This window comes from Delphinus delphis, chromosome 5 (genome assembly GCF_949987515.2).
Source record: "Delphinus delphis chromosome 5, mDelDel1.2, whole genome shotgun sequence".
NCBI classification, from domain to species: Eukaryota; Metazoa; Chordata; class Mammalia; order Artiodactyla; family Delphinidae; genus Delphinus; species Delphinus delphis.
In genome coordinates this window covers 105172890-105198789 of record NC_082687.1, presented here as the reverse complement: position 1 = coordinate 105198789, position 25900 = coordinate 105172890, and the positions used below count along the sequence as shown (strand labels likewise).

Genomic DNA, 25900 nt, shown 5'->3' with positions numbered 1-25900 from the left:
TAATTTTATAGCTACACATTGAAGATTTCTCAATTTTCTTAAAGACATCTTTTATTAATAAAATATCTTCACTGTGGAAGAGTAAAATCACGTATTTAATTCCATTAAGAAATGCAAAAACATATGTGAGACATCTGCTGTCAGATTTCTATTCTGTTCCCATTGTGACAAAACAACCTGGCGTGTATTCTATTTTAGTTAAAAGAAAGTTCAGTCATGAACCTGTATCAAAGGGCACAAAGGATTTAGACCTCTAAGTTTAAAAGTCAGTTCAGCTGACTATTTAACATAAAGATCTAAAGGCAATGAGTTCTGTGTCCAGGATCATTCAGAGCAGCTCAGTTAGGGTAAGGACAGATATTTCAAATTTCCTCGCAGACAAGGCTGAAGGCTTGTTTTGATTCAGAAACCTGTTATTACACTTGACTCATCCTAGAGCAAATTCAAACTTCAAATACTGCTACTCAGATTAATTTGGAGTTATATTGGTACAAACAATCACCCTGTGGGATAACTCATAGTTGGAATGAATGCCAAAGGTGAATGCATAAACAATATTCACACAGACATTCATCCCAGTGTATTCAGTTCTGCTGAAAGCGGCCTCCGCCCAAACATAGACACCATGCATCAGGCATCTATTTGTATTTCTGCTGTGCAAGTTGTAACGTATTAAATACCAAACTTAATTAAACTGGCATGCATTTTAATTGTTTTCCACTAGATGCTGAAATTTAATAGCTTTGTCCTTTTATTCTAGTTCACCTAAAACACTTATCACTATTTGAATTTGAGATTACATTTGCTGACAGTTCAGTTCTTTGGTGGAAGGAGACTGGTTTTAATTGGTACCAAGTTTCCTGCTGTTTCCTCTTCATTATGACAGGTCACTATGTCAAAAAAACAGGAAGACACCAAAGAATAGAATTAATGCTAAATTAATCCCAAACATTGAGATTAATTGGAAACACTATCTACTCACCATTGTGCCTTTACACACTCCTGTTTTACTTTTCGTCATCCTATAAGCTAGTAAACAAAGTTGGGCTTGCTCAGCAACTTTTCTATGATTGGAAAAGATGTAAGAAATATAAAAGGGTTAAGTGGTTAAATAAAGATGCCCTAATCAGCTTTTTAAAATTGCTGCACATAAAAATAAATCAAGTCTCTCTGTATCCCTTATACTTAATGGCAAGAAAAAGAATTAGATAATAAAAATAAATGAGAAAACCAGAGTTTCCCAATTTGGGAAGTTGATTCCTCAGAGGACTCAAAATGTAATTCAGAGGAAGATGCTGGAGAGTCCTGCTCAATGCTGGCCAGTTGGATTGTTCACAAATTGAACGATTTGTTTAATTTTTCCTGAAAATTGTTCTACCGGTTCCCACCAAACCAAAAAAGCATAGGAAAATATTCTGATACATTAGAAGAGGGAGCTTTACTCATTCTGCTAATGCCTAACAACGTAACAAAGGCTGCCTTCCACAGCAGAAAAAAAAAGGCTGGGCTCTTTTGCCCTCAGAAACCATAGACATGCAGTATTGCTATCTTGACCAGCCATTTCAGTTCCCTCTTATGTTCCCTTAATATGGACACTGAAACTGAAGTCATGGCCAAAACAAAGTGAATGTGCTCTCCACTTGTCTTTTAAAACTCCCTCCTCCTTCTTCAGCATACCAAAGAACTATGCAATACAGGATCTTGTTTAAAATCTGATGGCTATTCTGGATACACTTCAAATGGTAGCAAATCCAGTTTTCTGCACTCCAGTTTCAGCTCTTCACTCTCCTTTTATGTAGTAAAACTAGAAACTCATAAGATGGTAAATTTTTGCCTTAATTTTCTTATGTATTTAAGAAAATTCGTTCCAACATTAGTTCCTAAGCACTGAGATCCTACTGAGGATCTTAAGAAAGCAACTTGGTCCCCTCTTTCTAGCAAAATTTATGGAAAACTTCCAGTGAGCTTATAGATTCTCATAAGCGAATGCTTAGGATCCTGATCAGTTAGAGTTTAGCTCTTTGGTTTCATCTGAAGAGTTCAACTTGAATTGGAAATGTTAAAAAAAAAAAATTACTCCAAAAAAATTTGGCTTATTTTTATCCTTGTGAGACTGGCTGATAATTTATTCTCTCTTCTTGAAAGCTTGCTTTCTATTTTGAATTTCCTTGAAAGCAGCATCCAATATTAAATTCATTTAAGAAACTAATTTTCATCATGTTCACGAACAAATTAGGCTGGAGGACTTGTAGAAATGGTAACATAAGAGCAGATATCCAAGCCCTCTTCCCATTAAATGACTGAAATAATTTTTTTAAAATTTGGAAAATATCCTATATAAGCACTAGAGTCACTAGGGAATAGTGACAGCTGATAGGCAGAAGTTTTGAGGAATTTCTGGCTAAAATGCAGACAAATCCACATTAAAGGACATCTCTAAGAGTCTAATCACAGCCCCTCTTCCTAAACCAGCTGTAGAATGTAGAAAACCCCAGCCAACTGCCCCAACAACCCTTCCTTGGAGGCATGCGTTGTGGTAGTCAGGGCTAACAGGAGAGAGGGAGACTTTGCAATGGAAGCCCTCCACCCCTGTACCATAGCTGAGAAGGAACTGGAAACTCAAACAGAAACACAGCAGTGCTGTGGTATCTCTCCCAGTTATGTACTCAAGTGGCCGGCTCACCCTGATATAGGGAAGTTTCTTTTCATCCAAAGTTTCCCTCCTAATATATAGCAGGAAGAGCTAAAGGTGAGGGAGGCTTTGGAGAAACAGGTAAGTCTTCTTTAAACACAAAGCAGCCAAAGACAGCAGTGTTGAAGAAAGGAAATACGTACAAACTCACCAGACAGAGACCACCTATGGGTGGCAGGACTCTTCTCTAACCCAGCCCCTCACTTAGAGTGGGCTTACCCTGGCAAGAGTGTTCAATTTCCTAAACTGGTAGGGTTTACTGGGGGAGGAAGGTACCAAAGAGACAGAGCTCTTCTCCAAGTTGTCTGAAGTTGCAAAACAGAAAATCAGACAAACCCAAATTATGAACCTGGACTAGTGGCCATGACAAATGAAAGACAGATACAAAGGGGAATAGGAGGGAGGGAGCTGATCTCTTAAGCAATATTTTCAACAAATAGAACTTTTACCATGATAATGTTCTAAATGTCCCACTAAAACAGTCTAAGAAGATTCTATCACACTTTTGTGGTAGTAGATGAATCAGCCCTGCTGATTCAGATGAATCATTCAGATGAATCAGCTAAATAGGGGAAACAAATCCAGAATGGTACCTATAAAAATATACTTCAACTAAAAGAAAAAATAAGCATATTACTCAACAGTAGAAGAAGAGCATGCTTAAAGAAATGATTTGCTAGAATCATTTGTGTTCTAGAAATTAACCTTAGACCTCACGTGCCTTGTGCTGCCAAAGGAAGTTTTCATAGGTACTCTTTGAAACAGATTAATGATTAAATTAGAAAACAGGCTGAAATTAAGAAGGAAATTAAGAAGTTAAGAAAAATAATGCCAGGTAACATAATTCCACAGCAAAATATAAAACAGAATTAAGCTCCGAGACTTCATATTATACTACAAAGCTACAATAATCAAAACAGTATGGTACTGGCACAAAAACAGACATAGATTAATGGAACAGGATAAAAAGTCCAGAAACAAACCCACGTATCTATGGTCAATTAATCTGTGACAAAAGAGGCAAGAATATACAATGGAGAAAAGACAGTCTCTTCAATAAATGGTGCTGTGGAAACTGGACAGCTACATGTAAAAGAATGAAATTAGAACATTCTCTAACACCATATACAAAAACAAACTCAAAATGGATTAAAGACCTAAATGTAAGACCAGATACTATAAAACTTCTAGAGGAAAACACAGGCAGAACACACTTTGTTATAAATCACAGCAATATTATTTTGGATCTGTCTCCTAGAGTAATGGAAACAAAAGCAAAAATAAACAAATGGGATCAAATTAAACTTAAGAGCTTCTGCACAGCAAAGGAAATCATAAGCAAAATTAAAAGACAACTTAGGGAATGGGAGAAAATATTTGCAAATGATGTTACTGACAGGGACTAATTTCCTCCAAAAGATACAAACAACTCATACAGCTCAGTATTTAAAAAACAAGCTGGGGGGCTTCCCTGGTGGTGCAGTGGTTGAGAGTCTGCCTGCCGATGCAGGGGACACGGGTTCGTGCCCCGGTCTGGGAGGATCCCACATGCCGCGGAGCGGCTGGGCCCATGAACCATGGCCACTGGGCCTGTGTGTCCGGAGCCTGTGCTCTGCAGCGGGAGAGGCCACAGCAGTGAGAGACCCACGTGCCACAAAAAAAAAAAAAAAAAAAAAAAAGCAAAAACAAAACAAAACAAAACAAAAAACAAGCTGGGCAGAAGACCTAAACAGACACTTCTCCAAAGAAGACATACAGATGGCCAAGAGGCACATGAAAAGATGCTCAATATCACTAATTATCAGAGCAATGCAAATCAAAACTACAATGAGGTATCACCTGACATCAGTTAGAATGACCATCATTAAAAAGTCTACAAATAATAAATGCTGGAGAGGGTGTGGAAAAAAGGGAACTCTCCTATACAGTTGGTGAGAATGTAAATTGGTGTAGCCACTATGGAGAACAGTATGGAGCTTCCTTAAAAAGCTCAAATACGTTACCATATGAACCAGCAATCCCACTCCCAGGCATATATCCAGAGAAAACTAATTTGAAAAGATACATGCACTCCAATATTCATTGCAGCATTATTTATAATAGCCAAGATGTGGAAGCAACCTAAGTATCCACTGACAGACGAATGGATAAAGAAGACGTGGTACATATATACAATGGAATATTACTCAGCGATAAAAAGGAACAAAACTGGGTCATTTGTAGAGACGTGGATGGATCTAGAGACTGTCATACAGAGTGAAGTAAGTCAGAAAGAGAAAAATAAATATCGTATATTAACGCATATATGTGGAACCTAGAAAAATGGTACAGATGAACCGGTTTGCAGGGCAGAAATAGACACAGATGTAGAGAACAAACATATGGACACCAAGAGGGGAAAGCGGCGGGGTGAGGGGGGTGGTGTGATGAATTGGGAGACTGGGATTGACATATATACACTAACATGTATAAAATGGATAACCAATAAGAACCTGCTGTATAAAAAAAATAATAAAATTCTAAAATTAAAAAATAATAATAAATAAATAAATTTATCTCTACTTAAAAAAAAAAGATTCTTACCCCTGAGGAAGAGAGTTTCTTTAAACATCCTAAGGAAACAGTGTGATTAGTTTTCTAATAGATTATATGCAACATGCTTTGGAGACACAGAAAAGAAAGGGGCTAAGTTTACCTCAAGGAGTTGGGATGACTTCACAGAGGTTGTATATTCCTTATTATATCGAAAACTTAAATCTTGCCAAGGACATTTCCTCAACATTCTTAATCATGGTTCTGACTCTTTTTGGTATTACCTACTGCTCAGCACCATCAGTAGTGTAATTAAGAGCTAAGGTATATGTGCTTCCCAAAGCCAGGCACTCCCTTCTTTGTGATGAAAATGGCCTTTCTCGGACACAAGCACATTCAATTCCCAACTGTTCACAGTGTTGTTCAGGATATTTTTAAAAACTGGAAATACAATTATTTTCCAGTAAATCCAAAGCCTAAAACCCTCTCCTACCACTCCTTTCTGGACAATCATCTCCCAAACAAATCTGCTATTTTGTGTATTCTGGTGAAATTATATAAGACAAATAAGAATGTATATGGTCTACGTAAGAATGGAAGTAGTTCTTAACTTAGTATAGCATAATCATATGGCACTATTTTTATCCCTCAAACTTATATAAAATGTTTCAAAGTAACTAACTGGATATTGATAGATAGCACTTTTCCAACTCTCCTCATTTAATAAGTCAATGATAATCATTATTCATCCACCAAACATTTATTACCTAACATGTGCCAAGCACAGTGTTAGGAATCCTAATAGGATAGGAATAAGAGGGAAGTCCAAGTACTTCGTGAGCTCAAACTCCATTAGGTCATTTTCAGTTTACATGGATGACTATGAAATTCCAATGTTTTCACTTACATTTCTTAAGACACTGAAAAATACTTGGCCAGGTATCCCACTGTATTTGATACTTTTACTTACTCATGTTCTGTTTTGTTTCAGAAAATGTTTGTATTTACTATTTTCATTTTGCCTGCTATAGTTAACCGTTCCATGTCTTCACAATAAAATCTTTATGGCGTTAACCTAGTATCTGCTACTTTGTTGACAGCAACCCTATTACAAAACTGTGGACCCCAAAGAGAAAGTACTCTTCAATAAATTATAAATGATAATAATAAAAACCCAAGCCTTGTTATAAAAAGTAAGAGAATATGGCTCAAAATAAGGGCTTAATGTGGCCATTCATTAAAGTTATGATGTTACTAAAAATATTAAATGTTATTTAGAAGAGGCCAAAAAACTACTGCCTTTGAGAAAACCAGAATTTCAGAGAAGAAAAATACTAAGGTAACTGAAAACAATGAGTAATTTAAAAATCTATCCTGTAATTTCTTTAAGAATAATATAGTAGTTTATGGAAAAGATTAAAAAAACAAAGTACGAATTACAGATTTTTTTTATAGAGGTAGTCTGTAGCAGTGGGTAGAGAACCACTATGTGTTCAGAGAACTTGAGAGGCAGCGGTGCCAAGTAATTCATCGCTCCACGCTGAAGCAGTCACCTCGCCTCCCAGAAGACTCAGGCTGCTCAAAGGCAAGGGCTAGGAAAACAGAATTAATCATTTGATTTTCATATTAGTTTCAGCATCAGCTATCCATTAAGTAAGATTAATATATGTTATGTAGCCACAGTTTTTGCAAGCTTTCTGTAAAAATGAAGTTTGAAGAGATAGCTATGTAGGGACTTATTCATTTATATTTATGAGTCAGGGAACCAGTTCACTGGACATTTACAAAAGGTCAAGGAAGAAAGAAGTTGGGGGTGGATGTTATCTCACAAAATATGCAGTAAATTCTATGGTCACATAAATCTGGAGGGCAGGAGATGGTAATCTATAGATTCTGGATGAAGATGCCCTGTTAATGATAGCATATTTAACTATATTGGCAGGAATTCAACTCTAGCCCCAACTTGGAGGTGACCTTCCATTGCTTTATAGTTTGCTTTGTAAAATCCGTAAGTAGTTCTAAAACCCTCTCAGGGAAATGAAGTTGTTCTTAAAAAAAGCTCACAAATAAGAAATACCCTCACTTTAAGTGCCTGGTTTAAATATTGTCAACTGATAATTTTATTTACTAAAAGCTACTGAGCACTACAATGGGAACAAAAATAAGCATTGCACCAATGCACCCACAATTTATCATTTAAAAAACACCTTTTTGCCTCATATCTATTGTGTTGTTTACTGTCAATGAATGAAAATATAGTATTAAGACTTTCCATAACATTTTTAGGGAATACTTTACATTAAACAATAGGGCAAATAAGATGTATAAGTGTGACCACTTCAATAGGAAAATATTTCTTCTCAATTACATATTTGAAGGGAAAATGGTGCCTTTTTTGAGGAAGAGATAATTTTATTTTCAAGGGCAGTTCATCCAACTTTTAAAAATATATCAAATATAATGTTCTAAATTAAACTCTTGATTTGCAAGTAGTTAAATGATTCAGCTAAATAATTGAATTTAAAGAAGAATTTAATTCTTCTCACTCTCCTGGGGTAGAAGGATTCAACAACAAAGATCTTAATCATAGTATTATTAAGTGTCTCAAGTTATAATTATCTCATGAACATAAAACTTAGAGCCTGAACATAAAACAAAAAATAAGCAACTGAGTAAAGTCAAACTTCCTTTTCAGTTTGGTGAAAAGTATGACCTACGTATTACATATTTATATTCATATCAGACACATGGTTTCTGACCTACTGACCAGCAGGAAGCAGTGTGTCCAGACAGGGAGGAAAATGGAAAATGGTTAAAGAGTAGGAGGGAGGAAATGAGAATTAAGTGGAAAGGTAATTAGGGGTTGAATGAACATATAACAAGTAGAGACACAGCAGATCTTTTAAATTAATATACCTTTTTCTACATTCACAAAATAAAACTCTTGAAGGAATTTTCGAAATAGAAATAACTGATGAACTGAGGCTCAGAGAAACAACAGTGGAAGTTTAAAGCTTACTTTTTTTTCCTGATGTCCTCTAAAAACAAATTCACAGGTTTTCATATCAATGTCCACTGTGCTATCATTCTGACCTTTGTATTCTAATGTGACTTAAACCAAACCACCTTGGGTTTAAATGATCTATTATCAAGAGTATTATCTGCTATACCTGATAAACTAGCTAAATGGAAAATCAGTCTACCAATGCGTCAAAGATGATAAATACATTATCTGCAGAACCAACAGGAAAGTGTTTTCTCTCTCCTTCAGTAAAGGCAAAAGTAACCACAAATTCAGGAGTGAGACAATTGCTTCTACATGTTCAAGCCTACCTTCTAATATGGGGTCCCCAATCCCCGGGCCGCACAGCAGGAGGTGAGCGGTGGGCGAGTGAGCAAAGCTTCATCATCTGCCGCTCCCCATCGCTCCCCATCACTTGCATTACCACCTGAACCACCCGCCACCACCCCATCAGTGGAAAAATTGTCTTCCACGAAACTGGTCCCTGGCACCGAAAAGGTTGGGGACCACTGTTCTAATACACCCTTAAGTTCATGGTTCATCACTGTGTCCAACTCACTTAAAATGATTCCAGTAAGGCCTGCCAGTTCAGAGTTGCCTCCCCTTTTGGGGGAGGAGGGTAGAGTGAATCTTAATCTTCTTCAGCTGCCTATCTTGATCCAGAACCTCCAGTCCATGGGAATCATCTAATTATACCACCAGTTGTAAATATAAAAAGCTAGCTTTTAAAGTTTTAAAAGTATGGTGTTATGTAATGAAAGTAGATTCTTTTCTCCTATCAAGTAAGATGTACAATGCCTCTACTTTCCAGAGGAGAAAGTTAAAAACGGAGAAAATAAAGGACATCACAAATGAGAGTTGTTCTAAGTTTTAGGTAAGACTTAAAAAATATACATAGGGGCTTCCCTGGTGGTACAGTGGTTAAGAATCTGCCTGCCAATGTAGGGGACACAGGTTCGATCACTGGTCTGGGAAGATACCACATGCCATGAAGCGACAAAGCCCGTGCAACACAACTACTGAGCCCGTGGGCCACAACTACTGAAGCCCATTCGCCTAGAGCCCGTGCTCCGCAACGGGAAGCTACCGCAATGAGAAGCCCGTGCACTGCAATGAAGAGTAGCCCCCGCTCGCCCAACTAGAGAAAGTTTGCACGTAGCAACAAAGACCCAATGTGGCCAAAAATAAATTAAATAAATAAACTTATTAAAAAAATATATATATATACACACACACACATAAATATATATGACTTGTTCTCTCAATGATCATCCAATTTTTAAAAAGAAATTTTATCAACATTATAATCAGTAATATCAAAGAAAACAGAGGTCATGCTTATAAAAGTTACAGAGAAAATGAAAGAGAAAGCAGAAACATAAATAGAATGAAAAAAGATTTTCATAAACTTGCCTAGGCTTAAAGGAGGGACTAAAAATAACAAGATGCAATTTACTAAATTAAATGTTAAATTTTTCAACATTGATTTAGAAAATCACAGTCCCAAAGTAAGGATGAAAGAGATTTGGTTTATCAGCTGCTTCTGTGAAAAAAAAAAGACAAGTTACACTGCAACTTTAATGTGTGGCCTTGTGGCAAGAAAGCCAAGTGTGCTTTGAGGCCATATTAATGGATGTGAAGTGTCCAGAAAACTAGGAGAGAGACGTATGATGACCTGATCACAACTATTTAAAATACCGAACACCAAACTTTAATATTTAAAGGACCAGTACCTAACACAGGGATCCAACATTCTTCAACAAATGCTGATTTTACCTTAACAGAATACGAAACAGAACATTCCAAAAATGTACTCAATTACTGCATTCCTATTAGAAAAATCCAATCTAGAATAATCTTTTGTAGAAAGGTAGTAAAGAAGATTCCAGCACGGCATGAAAAGGGAATAATTTTTTTTTTAAGTTTTAAAATATATAACTTTTCTTCAGTTATAGCAATTATCTAAACATTTATTTTCTCATAAAATATGGAAACTGCCCCTTTTAACTCCTGGCCACTTTTCTCCCCATATCTCCCCCTTCTGCTTTCATTACAGCCCTCAATAAACATTTGAAGTAGGCATTTTATGATATATTCCAGTTGTATGACACATATTAATGAAGAGAAGTACCTTCTACAGCATTAATAAAATTTAAACTAAGTTTTAAAAAATATTTTGATATTAAGTTATCTTCTTTTCTATAGGATTACAACCCCTTCACTCAATCAAAACATATTATTTATTTAATACTTACTATGCACTAGGCATTCAGATGTGCTTTCCTCCCTTGCTACTGCAGGAAAATTACTAACTGAATAATCATTATACTAATTTCTATTTTTAAAATGTCTTAAAAAGACTCATTTTGAGAAGGTAGAACTTTTGAAAAAATGGAAAGGGACAACTAAAATACAAAAAAAATAAAAATTAAACCCCACCTATCTCTTAACTTTAAAAACGTATATAACAACAAAACAAAAAGACAACCTACAGATGGGAGAAGATATTTGCAAATGATGCTACCGACAATGGACTAATTTCCAAAATATACAAACAGCTCATACAGCTTAATATATTAAAAAAAATCAAAGACAACTTATGGAATGGGAGAAAATATTTGCAAACAATGTTACTGACAGGGATTAATTTCCTCCAAAATATACAAATAGCTCATACAGCTCAGTATCAAAAATTAATTAATTAATTAAAAACTGGGCAGAAGACTTAAATAGACATTTCTCCAAAGAAGACATACAGATGGCCAAGAGGCACATGAAAAGATGCTCAACATCACTAATCATCAGAGAAATGCAAATCAAAACTACAATGAGGTATCACCTGACATCAGTCATAATGACCATCATTAAAAAGTCTACAAATAATAAATGCTGGAGAGGGTGTGGAGAAAAGGGAACCCTCCTACACTGTTCGTGGGAGTATAAATTGGTGTAGCCACTATGAAGAACAGTATGAAGCTTCCTTAAAGCTAAAAATGGTTTTACCATATAAACCAGCAATCCCAATCCTGGGCATATATCCAGAGAAAACTCTACTTCTACAAGATACATGCATCCCAATGTTCATTTTCTTTTTTAAATGGGAAAACAATCGTTTTGTTTGTTTTTTAACATCTTTATTGGAGTATAATTGCTTTACAATGTAGTGTCAGTTTCTGCTGTATAACAAAGTGAATCAGCTATGTGTATACATATATCCCTATATCTCCTCCCTCTTGCGCCTCCCTCCCACCCTCCCTATCCCACCCCTCTAGGTGGTCATAAAGCTGATCTCCCTGTGCTATGCAGCTGCTTCCCACTAGCTATCTATTTTACATTTGGTAGTGTATATATGTCAATGCTACTCCTTCACTTCGTCCCAGCTTACCCTTCCCCCTCCCCGTGTCCTCAGGTCCATTCTCTACCTGTGTCTTTATTTCTGTCCTGCCCCTAGGTTCATCAGAACCATTTTTTTTAGATTCCATATATATGAGTAGAGTCTGTCATACAGAGTGAAGTAAGTCAGAAAGAGAAAAATAAACACATCCTAATGTTCATTGAAGCACTATTTACAATAGCCAAGATGTGGAAGCAACCTAAGTATTCATCAACAGATGAATGGATAAAGAAAATGTGGTACATATTGGGTTGGCCAAAGAGTTCGTTTGGTTTTATGTAAAAATAAAAGACACATTTTTCATTTTCACCAAGAATTTTACTGAACACTGTATTCACTAACCCAACAAACTTTTTGGCTATCCCAATATATACAATGGAATACTACTTAGGTATAAAAAAAAGGAATGAAATAATGCCATTTGCAGCAACATGGATGGACCTAGAGATTGAGAAAGACAAATATATGTGATATCTTGTGGAATCTAAAAAAATGACACAAATGAACTTATTTACAAAACAGAAATAGACTCACAGACATAGAAAACAAACTTATGCTTACCAAAGGGGAAGGGGGGGTGATAAGTTAGAAATTTGGGATTAACAGATATACACAACTATATATAAAATAAACAAGGACCTACTGTATAGCACAGGGGATTATATTCAATATCTTCTAATAACCTATACTGGAAAAGAATTTGAAAAATAATATATATTGTGTGTTTGTGTGTGTGTGTAACTGAATCACTTTGCTGTACACCTGAAACTAACACATTATCAATTAACTATACTTCAAATTTTTTTTTTTTTTGTGGTACGTGGGCCTCTCACTGTTGTGGCCTCTCCCATCGCGGAGCACAGGCTCCGGACGCGCAGGCTCAGCGGCCATGGCTCACGGGCCCAGATGCTCCGCGGCATGTGGGATCTTCCTGGACGGGGCACGAACCCGTGTCCCCTGCATCAGCAGGCGGACTCTCAACCACTGCGCCACCAGGGAAGCCCAACTATACTTCAAATTTTAAAATGTTTTTTTAAATAGTATGAAACTGAATAAAGGAAAAAAATCTTTTTGAGACCATCTGGTTTTATACTTCAAAGAAATATATATATCAAAAGGCTAAACATTTTTTTGTTCTAAATGAAATACATTTAAAATTCCAAAGTATTCAATCCTGCATTTGATGCGGGAAGTTTATTTACCCTCCTCTGAAGCTATGGATTTTAATAATCACGTCACTGTTTGGTTAGGGAACCTGGAGCTCAGAGGTCTTTCCTGAAATGCTCTCTAGAGATCCAGCGTATCGATTTAGCCCTGTAAGCTTGCATACACTCCCAGCTATGTCCTCATAACATCGCAAGGCACCTAGGCAGCACTGCCAAACACATGGCTTCCCACAAGGGCCTACATTCTAAAGTACACTGACCAATCTTTCTCCTTTCACCTGAGAGTGAAAAACAGAAAACAAAAAACTGCTAGGTCAGAAAATCTATCGTCAACTAAACTTTCTGGAATTTTCTAAACATTTCCTGCATTCATGTCTCAACAAACAAGGTCTTGAGTGTGTTTATTCATTAAAATTATCACCCAATAGACACCATATATTATCCATAACAGCTTTCAAATTTCTCTTCCTATAGTGAAGCATTTATGTTCACCAATACTACTGGAATTAGAATATCCTTAAAGTCTCCCAAAACAGCCAACAAAAGCACAAATCCCAATTGTAATCAATTTATTTTCGGTAGGACACTTTAGGGAAAAAATATATAAGCATCAAATGTTACTTTTACAAATGTTAGCTACAACTGAGTATCTCTGAGATTCAAGCTCTGAAACAAGGTAATTTTGTATACAAGATTACCATGTCTAGACACTGTAAGTTCCAACTTCTTACCCTCTCAGTTCCTCTCACACCCCACCCCCACTTAATGGGCAGGTGCTGAATCTATTTTAAGAAGGAGCCAGAGGGGACAAGGAAGAACAGAAGATATGATCACAAAGTGAATTCCTTCTTTTGAAGAGTGTGATTAAGTGCCTACTATGTAACCAAACACTGTGCAAGATGTTAGGAATGGAAGATAAGATACAGCCTTTGTCCTAGGGATTTCATAGAAGACAGGCACACAGGACTACAGAAAGTGTGATGTTTGAGGGACAATAAATGCCACAAATATGAGGTTTTGCTGATGAGAAACCTGAGCTGGGGCTCTATGGCAAAAGGACATTTAACCAGGAGAGGAACAAGTACAAAGACTTGAATGTGTGAAATACAATGTTATGTTCAAGGCCTATAGTTAGGAAGAATTATACCACACAATCTGAGGGACAGTCAATATGGTGACAAGGAGGTTGAAGAGTAATCAAGAGCCAGATCAGGAATATTAAATACAGAGTTTGATCTACTTCCTATAGGTCAATGGTTTTCCAAACTGAGTTCTTTAGATAGCAAGAGTTCACAGAGCTGTTCAGGGCCACACTGGCTGAAAAGGGGGTAGGTAGGTGGCCCTATGAGTCCCCACATTGTATCCATTTCTGCACTGACCAGATGAACTTCATTTTAATTGTAAAAACTTTGCAAGGAAGGTGGGGTAGGGGGTGGTGCTTCCACTGCTTTAACAAAGTTCAACAATAGGTATCCATCAAAGGGTATTAAGAAGGGAGTATACATGGTTATATTTGCATTTAAGAATGAGCACACTAGAGCACTTTAAATTGACCAGCAGGTGGAAAAAAGAATAAAAGAACAGAAGCAGAGGGAACAATTAGGAAATGATTAATTCATGCAGAAAGGAAATTAAGAGTGGTAAGAATAAGTAGAGGTGTGGACAAGCTGGATTTGGGGGTGTGGGTGGAAAAGAAAGTGGTAGAAGTTCCTGTCCAACAAGTTCAACGTTCTCAATGAAGTAAGAAGCAAGCTGGCTGGAAGAATTTAAGGAAAGATGGGTGTGTACATGTGCAAGTGGGGGAGGCATTCAAGATCTGGAAAAGATGGCCAAGGTTGTTTTTTGTTTGTTTATTTAACTTATTTATTTATTTATTTGGCTGCACTGCGTGGCATGTGGGATCTTAGTTCCCTGACCAGGGATTGAACCCATGTCCCCTGCAGTGGAAGCGCAGAATCTTAAGCACTGGACTGCCAGAGAAGTCCCTTGTTTTTGCTTTATAAAGTCCCTTTAAAACCACCACTAAGATTCAAGGACTGTATGTGTTCTTGGTTGAAAATTACAAAATTGTTGTACACATATACAACATTAACTATACGATCATAGATTCTCCCAGAAACCCATTACTTGTTCTCTTAATCTTTTCAACATTAAAAAAGCCAAGAGAACAAATTAATTTCACACTTTGAGGAAAAGGTTTGGTTAGAGTAACATCTGTAACAATGGGTAAACATTTCTAGTGCCTTTAGCTGCACTGCAACTTTCTTTCAGAACACAAAGTGTTTTCACCAAGACTCTTTCATTTATGCTTAAAATATCCTATGAGATCAATAGAGGCAACTGATGCTTCACCTTTTGATAGGGAAACCGAAACACAAGAATGGTGAAAATAACTTTCATAGGGTGCAGTCTATTTTAGCATGGCTGACTCGTTCCAAACTCAAATATGTGTCATATGTGGACAGGCACTGATGCCAAAAGTGTTAATAGTGTTATTTGTGAATTTAGGGACTGCCAAAGTTCTCAGCAGAGTCCCATGAGAACGTCAATAGTCTTCTATAATTCACTCTCTTGGGACATAGAGACCATGAGACCAATCTGGGCCTTATATGCATATAAGACAAGATACCACAGGTAACAAAGATTTTGCTTTCACATGGTTCAGTCATGACTTGTATTATAATGAGGCATGTATAATGGCGAGAGTAAAGAAATGTATAAAGAAAGAATTGTAGCACTGTTGTTAATAGAAAAATAAAATTTTCTCTTTTAAGTATACTTCTAATAATTTAGAAAATGACATTTTATTAAAATTTTCTCTTTTAAGTATACTTCTAATAATTTAGAAAATTACATTTTATTAAAAATAAGAAAATATTTAATAACAAATAGATGGGTAGAAAAAATAATAGTTTGAAGGGTGCAGTTTGAAGAGCACTGCCTTGGATGATCTCTAGGGTCTTTTTTTTGTTTAAAGTCTTATGACTCAAAGGATAAATTAATCAGGCTTGTTAGAACAATGACGATGGATTTCAGTTTATAAGACTGGCCTATAAGGAAAGGATAATTGAAGTCTTAATTTTAAAATGTAGGTGGTGATTTAAATTTGAGAAGGCAAAAGGCATTTTCCTTCTGAAAAATAAACAGAAAATAGGTACAATGATAGAAATAACTGTTCCATCTCAAACTACTGAAGAGACAGAAAGATGACATTTAAAATCAGGAAACATTGGGCTTCCCTGGTGGCACAGTGGTTGAGAGTTCGCCTGCCGATGCAGGAAACACGGGTTTGTGCCCCGGTCCGGGAAGATCCCACGTGCCACGGAGCGGCTGGGCCCGTGAGCCATGGTCGCTGAGCCTGCGCGTCCGGAGCCTGTGCTCCACAATGGGAGAGGCCACAACAGTGAGAGGCCCGCGTACCGCAAAAAAAAAAAAAAAAAAAAAAAAAAAAAAAAATCAGGAAACATCAATAATCACTATAGGTGGGAGAATCTAAGCATATAGAATGACCCTCTTCCAGTTTTACCAATGCTTCTTTGACCCTTTCTAAACAACTTAGATCTGTTTCATGAGAGAGGGTAAAAATGTCCACATTAATTAGAAAAATGGCTATAAGACAGTGTGAATGGGCAAATCCAAAACTTCTAACTCTATTCTCCCCAAGCAATCTGGCAAAATACAAATCAGTAATATTTCCTACAGATGGCATGGGGAGCAGGGGATGGGGAGCTGTCAATATGGAGACGTGGAGCTAGTCCAGGTTCTGCCAATAACTAATGACATGAACTTAGGGAAGTCATGTATCATTTCTGGGTACCCTATTTCCTATAATCTCCTATAATGCCAACACTTCATTGGTCAATTTAAAACTTGAAAAATCTGACATTTCTTCTTAATCTCCTATGTGCTATTAGCAGTTAAATCATCATTTTTCTTTAAAACATATCAAATCTCTCTTCTCTTTTCTGCCTTATCTTTATTATCATAATCCATGTTCTCAACCTCACTCCGAAATTCCTCCAACAACTTCCACCATCTCCCTACTCTTCTCAACTTGTCAAAATAATAATATCGCTAGAGACCCGAATTAACCTCGTTACTTACCTCCTCCAGTTGTTCCTCAATATGTGTACAATGGCATGTAATAATCTTTAGACTGGCTTTAGGGTTTTATAAAAATTGACCTCACCTACTTTTCCATCTCCTTTCCCACTACTTGCCAACTCTGTACAAGGTTGCCTGCCCTCGCCCCTTTCCTAGTGCACCCCCTGCCCTTAAAGCCAACATCCTTATTTTATTCTATCTCATGCTGTTTCTCCTCCACTTCTGTCACTGGGATGTCGTCATTCCTTATTGTTTATTTGTTTTATGGCTGATGGTGTGAGGCTACATGATTGTGAACTCTATAAAAATAACTTTAGAACTTTTTCTTTGGAGTTTTTTTTTTTCTTTCAGCTTCACTGAGGTATAACGACAAATAAAACTATATAAGGTATACAATATGATGATTTGATATATACACTGTGAAAGAATTCCCCCCATCAAGTTAATTACTGCATCCATCACTTGACACATTTAGGTTTTTTTTTGTTAAATTGTTTTGGTTTTGTTTTTTGGTGAGAACATTTAGGTTGTGCTCTCTTGGCAAATTTTAACTATACAACACAGTATTGTCAACTATAGTCATCATGTTATATATTAGATTTTCAGACTTTATTCATCTTATAACTGAAGGTTTGTACCCTTTTACCAACTATCCAAATTCTTCCTCTCCTTCAAGATCCACAAGCTGCCCCCTTCCTTCATGAAGTTTTCTCTACCTGTTTTAGTCTAGATGGGCCTTGCCATTCTTTGAACTTCCAAAGTTCTTATCTGTATCACTCACTTGGGTACCTGGGTAAATGTTTATTGGTGATACGTGATCAAGCTGTACACGATGTTCTGATTCTCTTTGAATCACTCTGAAAAAACTACTCTAGGGCTTTGTAGTATATTTCTCATCTACCTGAAATGCTCTTCCCCCGTGTAACTTTATGGTATGCGTGTATTCCTTTTTCATGTTTTTACTTAAAAAATAATTTTACCCTGAGGTCTTTTCTGACTACTCTATCTTCAATTACTAACTCACCATGCCTCCAATTTCCTTTTTCTACCAAAAGTTTTATGCTTAGCACTTCTTGGTATTCTACCTACTATGCACTTTTATTTATGTCTGTCTCCCACTCTATAAATAAGAGAGACTTTGTTTTCCTCATTAATGCACCCCAGTTCCTAAAGAGTGCCTGGTAGTTGACAGGTGGTCAAGAAATACTTTTGGAATGAATTCATTATTAAAAAACGAAAAGCAAGATTAGTAACAGTGATTAATAATAATAAACAAAGGCTAATATAAAATTGAGAACTTATTATGTGCTAGGCCCTGAACGCATTATCCATATAACATTACATAATTCCATTAGTATTTAACTCTGACATATTTTCCTCCTTGCCAAATAAAACAAGGCTTAAAGAGGTTAAATACTGTTCCCAAGAACACACAGCTAATAGACATTATTAAAAATGAGCCCCCGGCGTATTTAGTACTGAAAATAAGTCCCTGGCTGAGCTTATCCAACTGTAAAAAACTAAATACAAAATTAGATTCTTTTTTGGATATGAGGGAAGAACTCCTTCGGTAGTCACTTGAAAATCTTTTTTTTTTTTTTTAATAACAGCTGATATTTTAATTTCCTGTTCTCTTTTCTTGTTAGTAATTTATCTTATACTTTTCCCTAAACTTTTACTCTTCCTTACTCACCCTTCACCACCAAGAAGAGAAAATCTTCTGACTAATGTTATGACTTCACTAAAGAGATAACAATTCTATCTTAAAAATGCGTCTCAGTTCTCACGTTAAGGCCAAGTACAGAATGAGTAGCCGCAGTCCCCACAGTGAGAGGTAAAGCAACCACTAAGGCAGGAGGGGAAAAGCAAAGAATGCTTTATTCATAATTACCTAAGATTTTCCAGCATGAGAGGGGAAAGAGGAAGTCTATTTTCAGTGACAATGATTACTCTAAAAACATTAACATGTAAGGGGAAAATTTTCATTCTGAGAGTTACTACTGTGCTGAGATCTCTTTCCCTTACACAGTGACTTAAAATTCCCAGGGCAGAGAGGTAATCTAGGCAGATGCACTTGCCCTGTGTCTTGAAAATGGCAACATCCAGGGATCATGGGAGTTTAACTGAGGACACACTGGAAAGGATTTCTCAGCACCAGGTCAGTCTCTAAGAAGTATCAAGTGGCAGAGCGGATACTTATATCCTCAGGCATCTGGAGTGAGGGAAGAGATTACAGCTACACAGGCTTTTTAGAAGATCTGCTATGCTGAATGTATAAACAAGATTCAGTGAAACTAAAGCTAAATTATCTGCTAAAGAGTTATAGATGGGAAAAAAAAAAAACCCTTATTCTTCCTTTTCTCTAGCTAACGTGCATTTTCTTTTCTACAATGCATCCACAATTTAAACTGGTTTACAGTACAGGCAAAGGTATACATAGTAGAATTCATTCTAGTGTTCATCTTAAATATTTTGGGGAAAAAAGATACATCAGTTCTCTACTTCTATATGTCTATATAAATGATAGTGATGTGATAAAAAAAAAAACCCTTAAAAAAAACCAAAGAAACCCTTTAGGTTGGGACACTCATTAGCAAAACAAATTGATCTTTATTAAGATCAACTATAAGAACATAATGAAAAAAGTGTCTTTCTCTCAGTACCTCTATTTGTATTTTCAGAAAAATCACGTGAAAAAAATCACATAGGCTCTCCTGAGATCTGTAGTTCTAAACTTTAGTTCTCTGTTCGTTCTACGAAGTCAAACTGTCATGAAACCCAGCTGCCTAGGTTCAAGAGGTACTCACTTTCAGACCAGCAAATAACCACAGAATAGCACTTTTTTTGGGTCCTCAACAAGACTGAGACAAAGTGGCCATAGGTGATGTAAGAATGGAGAAGAGAAATACTGTGACAAGTGGTTAGAGATAGCACCTTCCTCCATGCTTATTATTATATTTGAATGGCTCTTATCTCTCTTTTATTAAACTAGCAAACATTAAGAATCTGATGAAAATCTACCTTTTCTTCAGAGGAAAAAAAAAATGTATGTATCAGTACTTAAAAGTCAGCACACAACTTTAGGGGATTCATAGACCTTAAAATCTAAGCCATGCATACTAAGCACAGATAATAGAGGTATCTGAGAGAGTACAGAGTAACTTAGCGTTGGAGGTTGTAAGAGAGATTGACCATTAAACTGAGAACAAACTTACACTCGCAAACAAGCACCCACTGTCCCCAGTGTCTTACCAGCAGCTCTATCCCTCACTGCGCCTCCTGGGTCATGGCCTGTTGGCTGCTGCGGAGCCCATCTCCTGCTTCCACCCGTGGTAACTCAACAGGAGCGAGGGCAAGTAGACAATCTTGAGAGGGTCTGCTGCTGAATGGTGGCCAGCCTGGAAAAGATACAGTTTGAATATTTTTAAGTTAGCAAAAAGGAACACAGCATGTACATCTGGTATGAAAGCTATTGCGTAGCATTTAAAGGTTTCAGGTGCCTATAATTGGATATTTCCACTATGCCATTGGCTGTGAAAAATACGGGGCTGGAGGATCTTTCTCAAATCAATGAAAGTCCCAACTGCACCACAGTATTTGTCTAATAGTTGTAGAGCAGTTTGCAATATCCAAAGCATCTCTGCTCACATCAGTTTGTGATCACATCTTGATTGTGATAATCAATTAGGTTTGAGACCCACTGGCTTGTATTACTTCATCTGTTGAATATAATAGTTCTCAGCCTTGGTTATAGTTATCACCTTGGGTGTAAAGTTGAGGCCTCACGCTCAGAGATTCTGATTTGTTGGCCTAATATGAAGCCTTGCTCCCCAGGTGTTTCTAAGGTGCAGCCAGGATAGAGAATCGTTAGCATAACTCCTTCTACTTGTTGAGATGTAGCACTAACTTAACTCATAAATAGCAAATGTCTATTCCGAATATACCACATCAAGACAATGTGTTAAGTGCTGTCGGAAAGGTAAAGCATTATAACATGTGACCCTGTGCTCAGGGGCTTTAATTTACCTGGACACATACTTTCAAAAGATCACATAATAAGATAAATACTTTAAAAATATAACCAAAGTAAGCCTTCACTGGTCAAAGATGTAGTGAAAATCTTGAAATAAGAGGAAAAGTTTAATGCATGAGGAAAGGCTTCTTCTGAGTTTTAAGGGCAGGATGAAATTCAGAGAAAGAGAGAGGCATAGAGAGAGACAGCACTGTTTTCAAGAAAAGACACAGCTGCAAGAATATGCAAAGTACACTGAAGGATACCTAAAAAGCCCATTCTGATGGGAGGGTTACTATAAAGAGCATTAAGAGAATTTGGAGAGGCGGTTTTGACCTGGAATGTAAAGAGTACTGGTAAAATGACAAAAGAGTTGAGCCATTTTCCAAAATATCTGGAAATAGTATCTGAAATAGTATTGGAAGCTGCTGAAGGCTCATGTCCCAAGAGGTCTTAGTAAATTTACTGGGTTCTTAGTAAATGCCAGACACCATGCTAAAGCACTACATATGTTAGCTCATTTAACACAAACATCTGGAGAGGTAATTATTATTATCCCTATTTTACAGAGTCAGAAGGGGGGGGGGTCACTTAATTTTCTCAGTTACATAGCTAGAAATAGTATGCTGAGACTGGGGCATGCCATTGTTTTTTAGCAACATGGCATCATAAAAGTCATGTATTAAGATTTAGGGTTTTTAAAAATTGAGATATAACTCCCATACCATAGAATTCATCATTCTGAAGCATATAATTCTGTGGGTTCAGTATATTCAAAAAGTTGGGCCATTACTGCCACTATCAAATTCCAGAACAATTTCATCACTCCTGAAATAATTCCAGTACCCATTAGGAGCCAGTCCTCATTCATCGCTCCTCTACCTAATTGACCTTCTCTCTCTAGGGATTTGCCTCTTCTGGATATTTCAGATATATTAAATCATGAAAAATCTGGCTTTTTGTTTCTGATTTCTTTCACTGAGCGTAATGTTTCCAAAGTTCATCTATGTCTTAGTGTGTATCAGTACTTCCTTTTTATGTCTAATATCCCACTGTATAGATGTACCACACTCTATCTATTCATGATAAATATTTGGGTTATTTCTACATTTTGGGTATTATAAATAGTGCTACTATGAACATTCATTTACAAGTCTTTTCCTATTGTGGTAAACTATGTGTAACATAAAATTTACTAATTTAACCATATTTTAAATGTATAACTCGGTGGCATTAAGCACATTCACACTGTTGTGCAACCATCACAACCATCTCTAGAACTTTTTCATTTTCTGAAACAAAACTCCATACCCAGTACACAACTCCCCATTCTCCCCTCTCCCAAGCCCCTGGCAAACACAATTCTACTTTTGGTCTCTATGAATTTGACATTCGAGGTAGCTCATACGGAATCATATTTGTTCTTTTGTGACTGGTTTATTTCACCTAGCATAATGTCTTCAAGATTCACCCATGTTGTAACGTGTGTGAGAACTTCCTTCCTTTTTAAGGAAGAAGAGTATTCCATTATATGTATATACCACATTTTGGTTTTCCATTTATCTGTTGATAGACATGGGTTGCTTCCACCTTAAGGCTACTGTAAATAATGCTGCTTTGAACATGTGTGTTCCTTGTTTATAAGTTTTTATATGGACATATGTTTTCAATTCTCTTGGGAGGAAAATTCCTAGGAGTAGAATTGCAAGGTCATATGATAATTCTATGTTTAACCTTTTGAAGGCTGCCAAAGTGTTTTTACAAAGTCTCTGTGCCATTTTACATTCCCATCAGCAACTGTGTGAGAGTTCCAATTTTTCCAGACCCTCATGAACACTTGTTATTGTCTCTTTTTTTAAAGCCATCCTAGTGGGTGTGATGTAGTAGAAGATTTAGGGGTTCTAAATCATTAAATATAAGATATTGGCTTGGGACGTCCCTGGTGCCAGCGGTAAAGAAACCACCTTACAGGAGATTGGTTCAAGATGGTGGAGTAGAAGGATGTGCGCTCACTTCCTCTTGAGAGAACACTGGAATCACAACTAACTGCTGAACAATCATCGACAGAAAGACACTGGAACTCACTAAAAAAGATACCCTACATCCAAAGACAAAGGAAAAGCCACAAAGAGATGGTAGGGGGGCGCAATCACAATAAAATCAAATCCCATAACCACTGGGTGGGTGAATCACAAACTGGAGAACAATTATACCACAGAAGTCCACCCACTGGAATGAAAGTTCTGAGCCCCACGTCAGGCTTCCCAACCTGGGGGTCCAGCAACAGGGAGGAATTCCCAGAGAATCAGACTTTGAAACCTAGCGGGATTTGATTGCAGGACTTCGGCAGGACTGGGGGAAACAGAGACTCCACTCTTGGAAGGCACACACAATGTAGTGTGTACAACAGGACACAGGGGGAAGGAGCAGTGACCCCATGAGACTGAAAAGGCCTACCTGCCAGTGTTAGAGGGTCTCCTGCACAGGCGGGGGCTGACTGTGGCTCATCGTGGGGACAAGGACACTGGCAGCAGAAGTTCTGGGAAGTACTCCTTGGCATGAGCCCTCCCAGACTCGCCATTAGCCCCACCAAAGAGCCCAGGTAGGCTCCAGTGTTGGGTTGCCTCAGGCCAAACAACCAACAGGGAGGAAACCCAGCCCCACCCATCAGCAGACAAGCAGATTAAAGTTTTACGGAGCTCTGCCCAATAGAGCAACACCCAGCTCTACCCACCACCACTCCTCCCATCAAGAAGCTTGCACAAGTGTCTTAAAGATAGCCTCATCCACCAGAGAGCAGACAGCAGAAGCAAGAAGAACGACAATCCTGCAGCCTGTGGGATGAAAACCACATTCACAGAAGGATAGACAAAATGAAAAGACAGAGGACTATGTACCAGATGATGGAACAAGATAAAACCCCAGAGAATCAATTACATCAAGTGGAGACAGGCAACCTTTCAGACAAAGAATTCAGAATAATGAGAGAGAAGATGATCCAGGACCTGGGAAGAAGAATGGAGGCAAAGATTGAGAAGATGCAAGAAATGTTTAAGAAAGACCTAGAAGAATTAAAGAACAAACACCTAGAAGAATTAAAGAACAAACAAACAAACAGAGATGAACAATTCAATAACTGAAATGAAAAATACACTAGAAGGAATCAATAGCAGAATAACTGAGGCAGAAGAACAGATAAGTGACCTGGAAGACAGAATGGTGGAATTCACTGCTGCAAACAGAATGAAGAAAAAAGAATGAAAAGAAATGAAGACAGCCTAAGAGACCTCTGGGACAACATTAAACACACTAACATTTGCATTATAGGGGTCCCAGAAGGAGAAGAGGGAGACAAAGGACCCGAGAAAATATTTGAAGAGATTATAGTAGAAAACTTCCTCCACATGGGAAAGGAAATAGCCACCCAAGTCCAGGAAGCACAGAGAGTCCCAGGAGGATAAACCAAAGGACAAACATGCCAAGGCACATAGTAATCAAACTGACAAAAATTAAAGACAAAGAAAAATTATTAAAAGCAACAAGGGAAAAATGACAAATAACATACAAGGGAACTCCCATAAGGTTAACAGCTGATTTCTCAGCAGAAACTCTACAAGCCACAAGGGAGTGGCATGACATATTTAAAGGGAAGATCCTGCAACCAACATTTCTCTACTTAGCAAGGATCTCATTCAGACTCAACAAAAAAATCAAAAGCTTTACAGACAAACAAAAGCTAAGAGAATTCAGCACCACCAAACCAGCTTTACAACAAATGCTAAAGGAACTTCTCTAAGTGAGAAACACAAGAGAAGAAAAGGACCTACAAAAACAAACCCAAAACAATTAAGAAAATGGCAATAGGAATATACATATAAATGATAACCTTAAATGTGAATGGATTAAACACTCCAACCAAAAGACACAGACTGGCTGAACTGACACAAAAAGAAGACTCATATATACGCTGTCTACAAGAGACCCACTTCAGACCTAGGGACACAAACCAGAGTGAAAGTGAGGGGATGGAAAAAGATATTCCATGCAAATGGAAATCAAAAGAAAGTTGGAGTAGCAATACTCATATCAGATAAAATAGACTTTAAAATAAAGAATGTTACACAAGACAAGGAAGGACACTACATAATGATCAAGGGATTAATCCAAAAAGAAAATATAACAATTATAAATATATATGCACCCAACATAGGAGCACCTCAATACATAAGGCAACTGCTAACAGCTATAAAAGAGGAAATCGACAGTAACACAATAATAGTGAGGGAATTAACACTTCACTTACACCAACAGACAGATCATCCACATAGGAAATTAATAAGGAAACATGAGCTTTAAGTGACACAACAGACCAGAAAGATTTAATTGATACCTATAGGACATTCCATCCAAAAACGGCAGATTACACTTTCTACTCAAGTGCACATGGAACATTCTCCAGGATAGATCACATCTTGGGTCACAAATCAAGCCTCAGTAAATTTAAGAACACTGAAATCATACCAAGCATCTTTTCCGACCATAACGCTATGAGATTAGAAATAAATTACAGGGAAAAAAAAACATAAAAAACACAAACACATGGAGGCTAAATAATACATTACTAAATAACCAAGAGATCAATGAAGAAATCAAAGAGAAAATCAAAACAATACCTAGAGACAAATGACAATGAAAACACGAAGATCCAAAACCTATAGGATGCAGCAAAAGCAGTTCTAAGAGGGAAGTTTATAGCAGTACAATCCTACCTCAAGAAAGACGAAAAATCTCAAATAAACAATCTAACCTTAAACCTAAAGGAACTAGAGAAAGAAGAACAAAACCCAAAGTTAGCAGAGAGAAAGAAATCATAAAGATCAGAGCCGAAATAAATGAAATAGAAACAAAGAAAACAATAGCAAAGATCAATAAAATTAAAAGCTGGTTCATTGAGAAGACAAACAAAATTGATAAACCT

At 37.1% G+C, this 25900-nt stretch overlaps 1 protein-coding gene across 3 annotated transcripts in view; it reads right to left on the bottom strand.

Annotated features, from left to right (window-relative positions):
• The window catches only part of TET2 (tet methylcytosine dioxygenase 2), a 131789-nt gene that overhangs the window by 66187 nt on the left and 39702 nt on the right, over positions 1-25900 (bottom strand). For all 3 annotated transcript variants that reach the window (XM_060012834.1, XM_060012835.1, XM_060012836.1), the window contains exon 2: positions 20163-20308. The gene's annotated coding sequence lies outside the window, so the exon portion shown is untranslated. The remainder of the gene's footprint in view (positions 1-20162; positions 20309-25900) is intronic.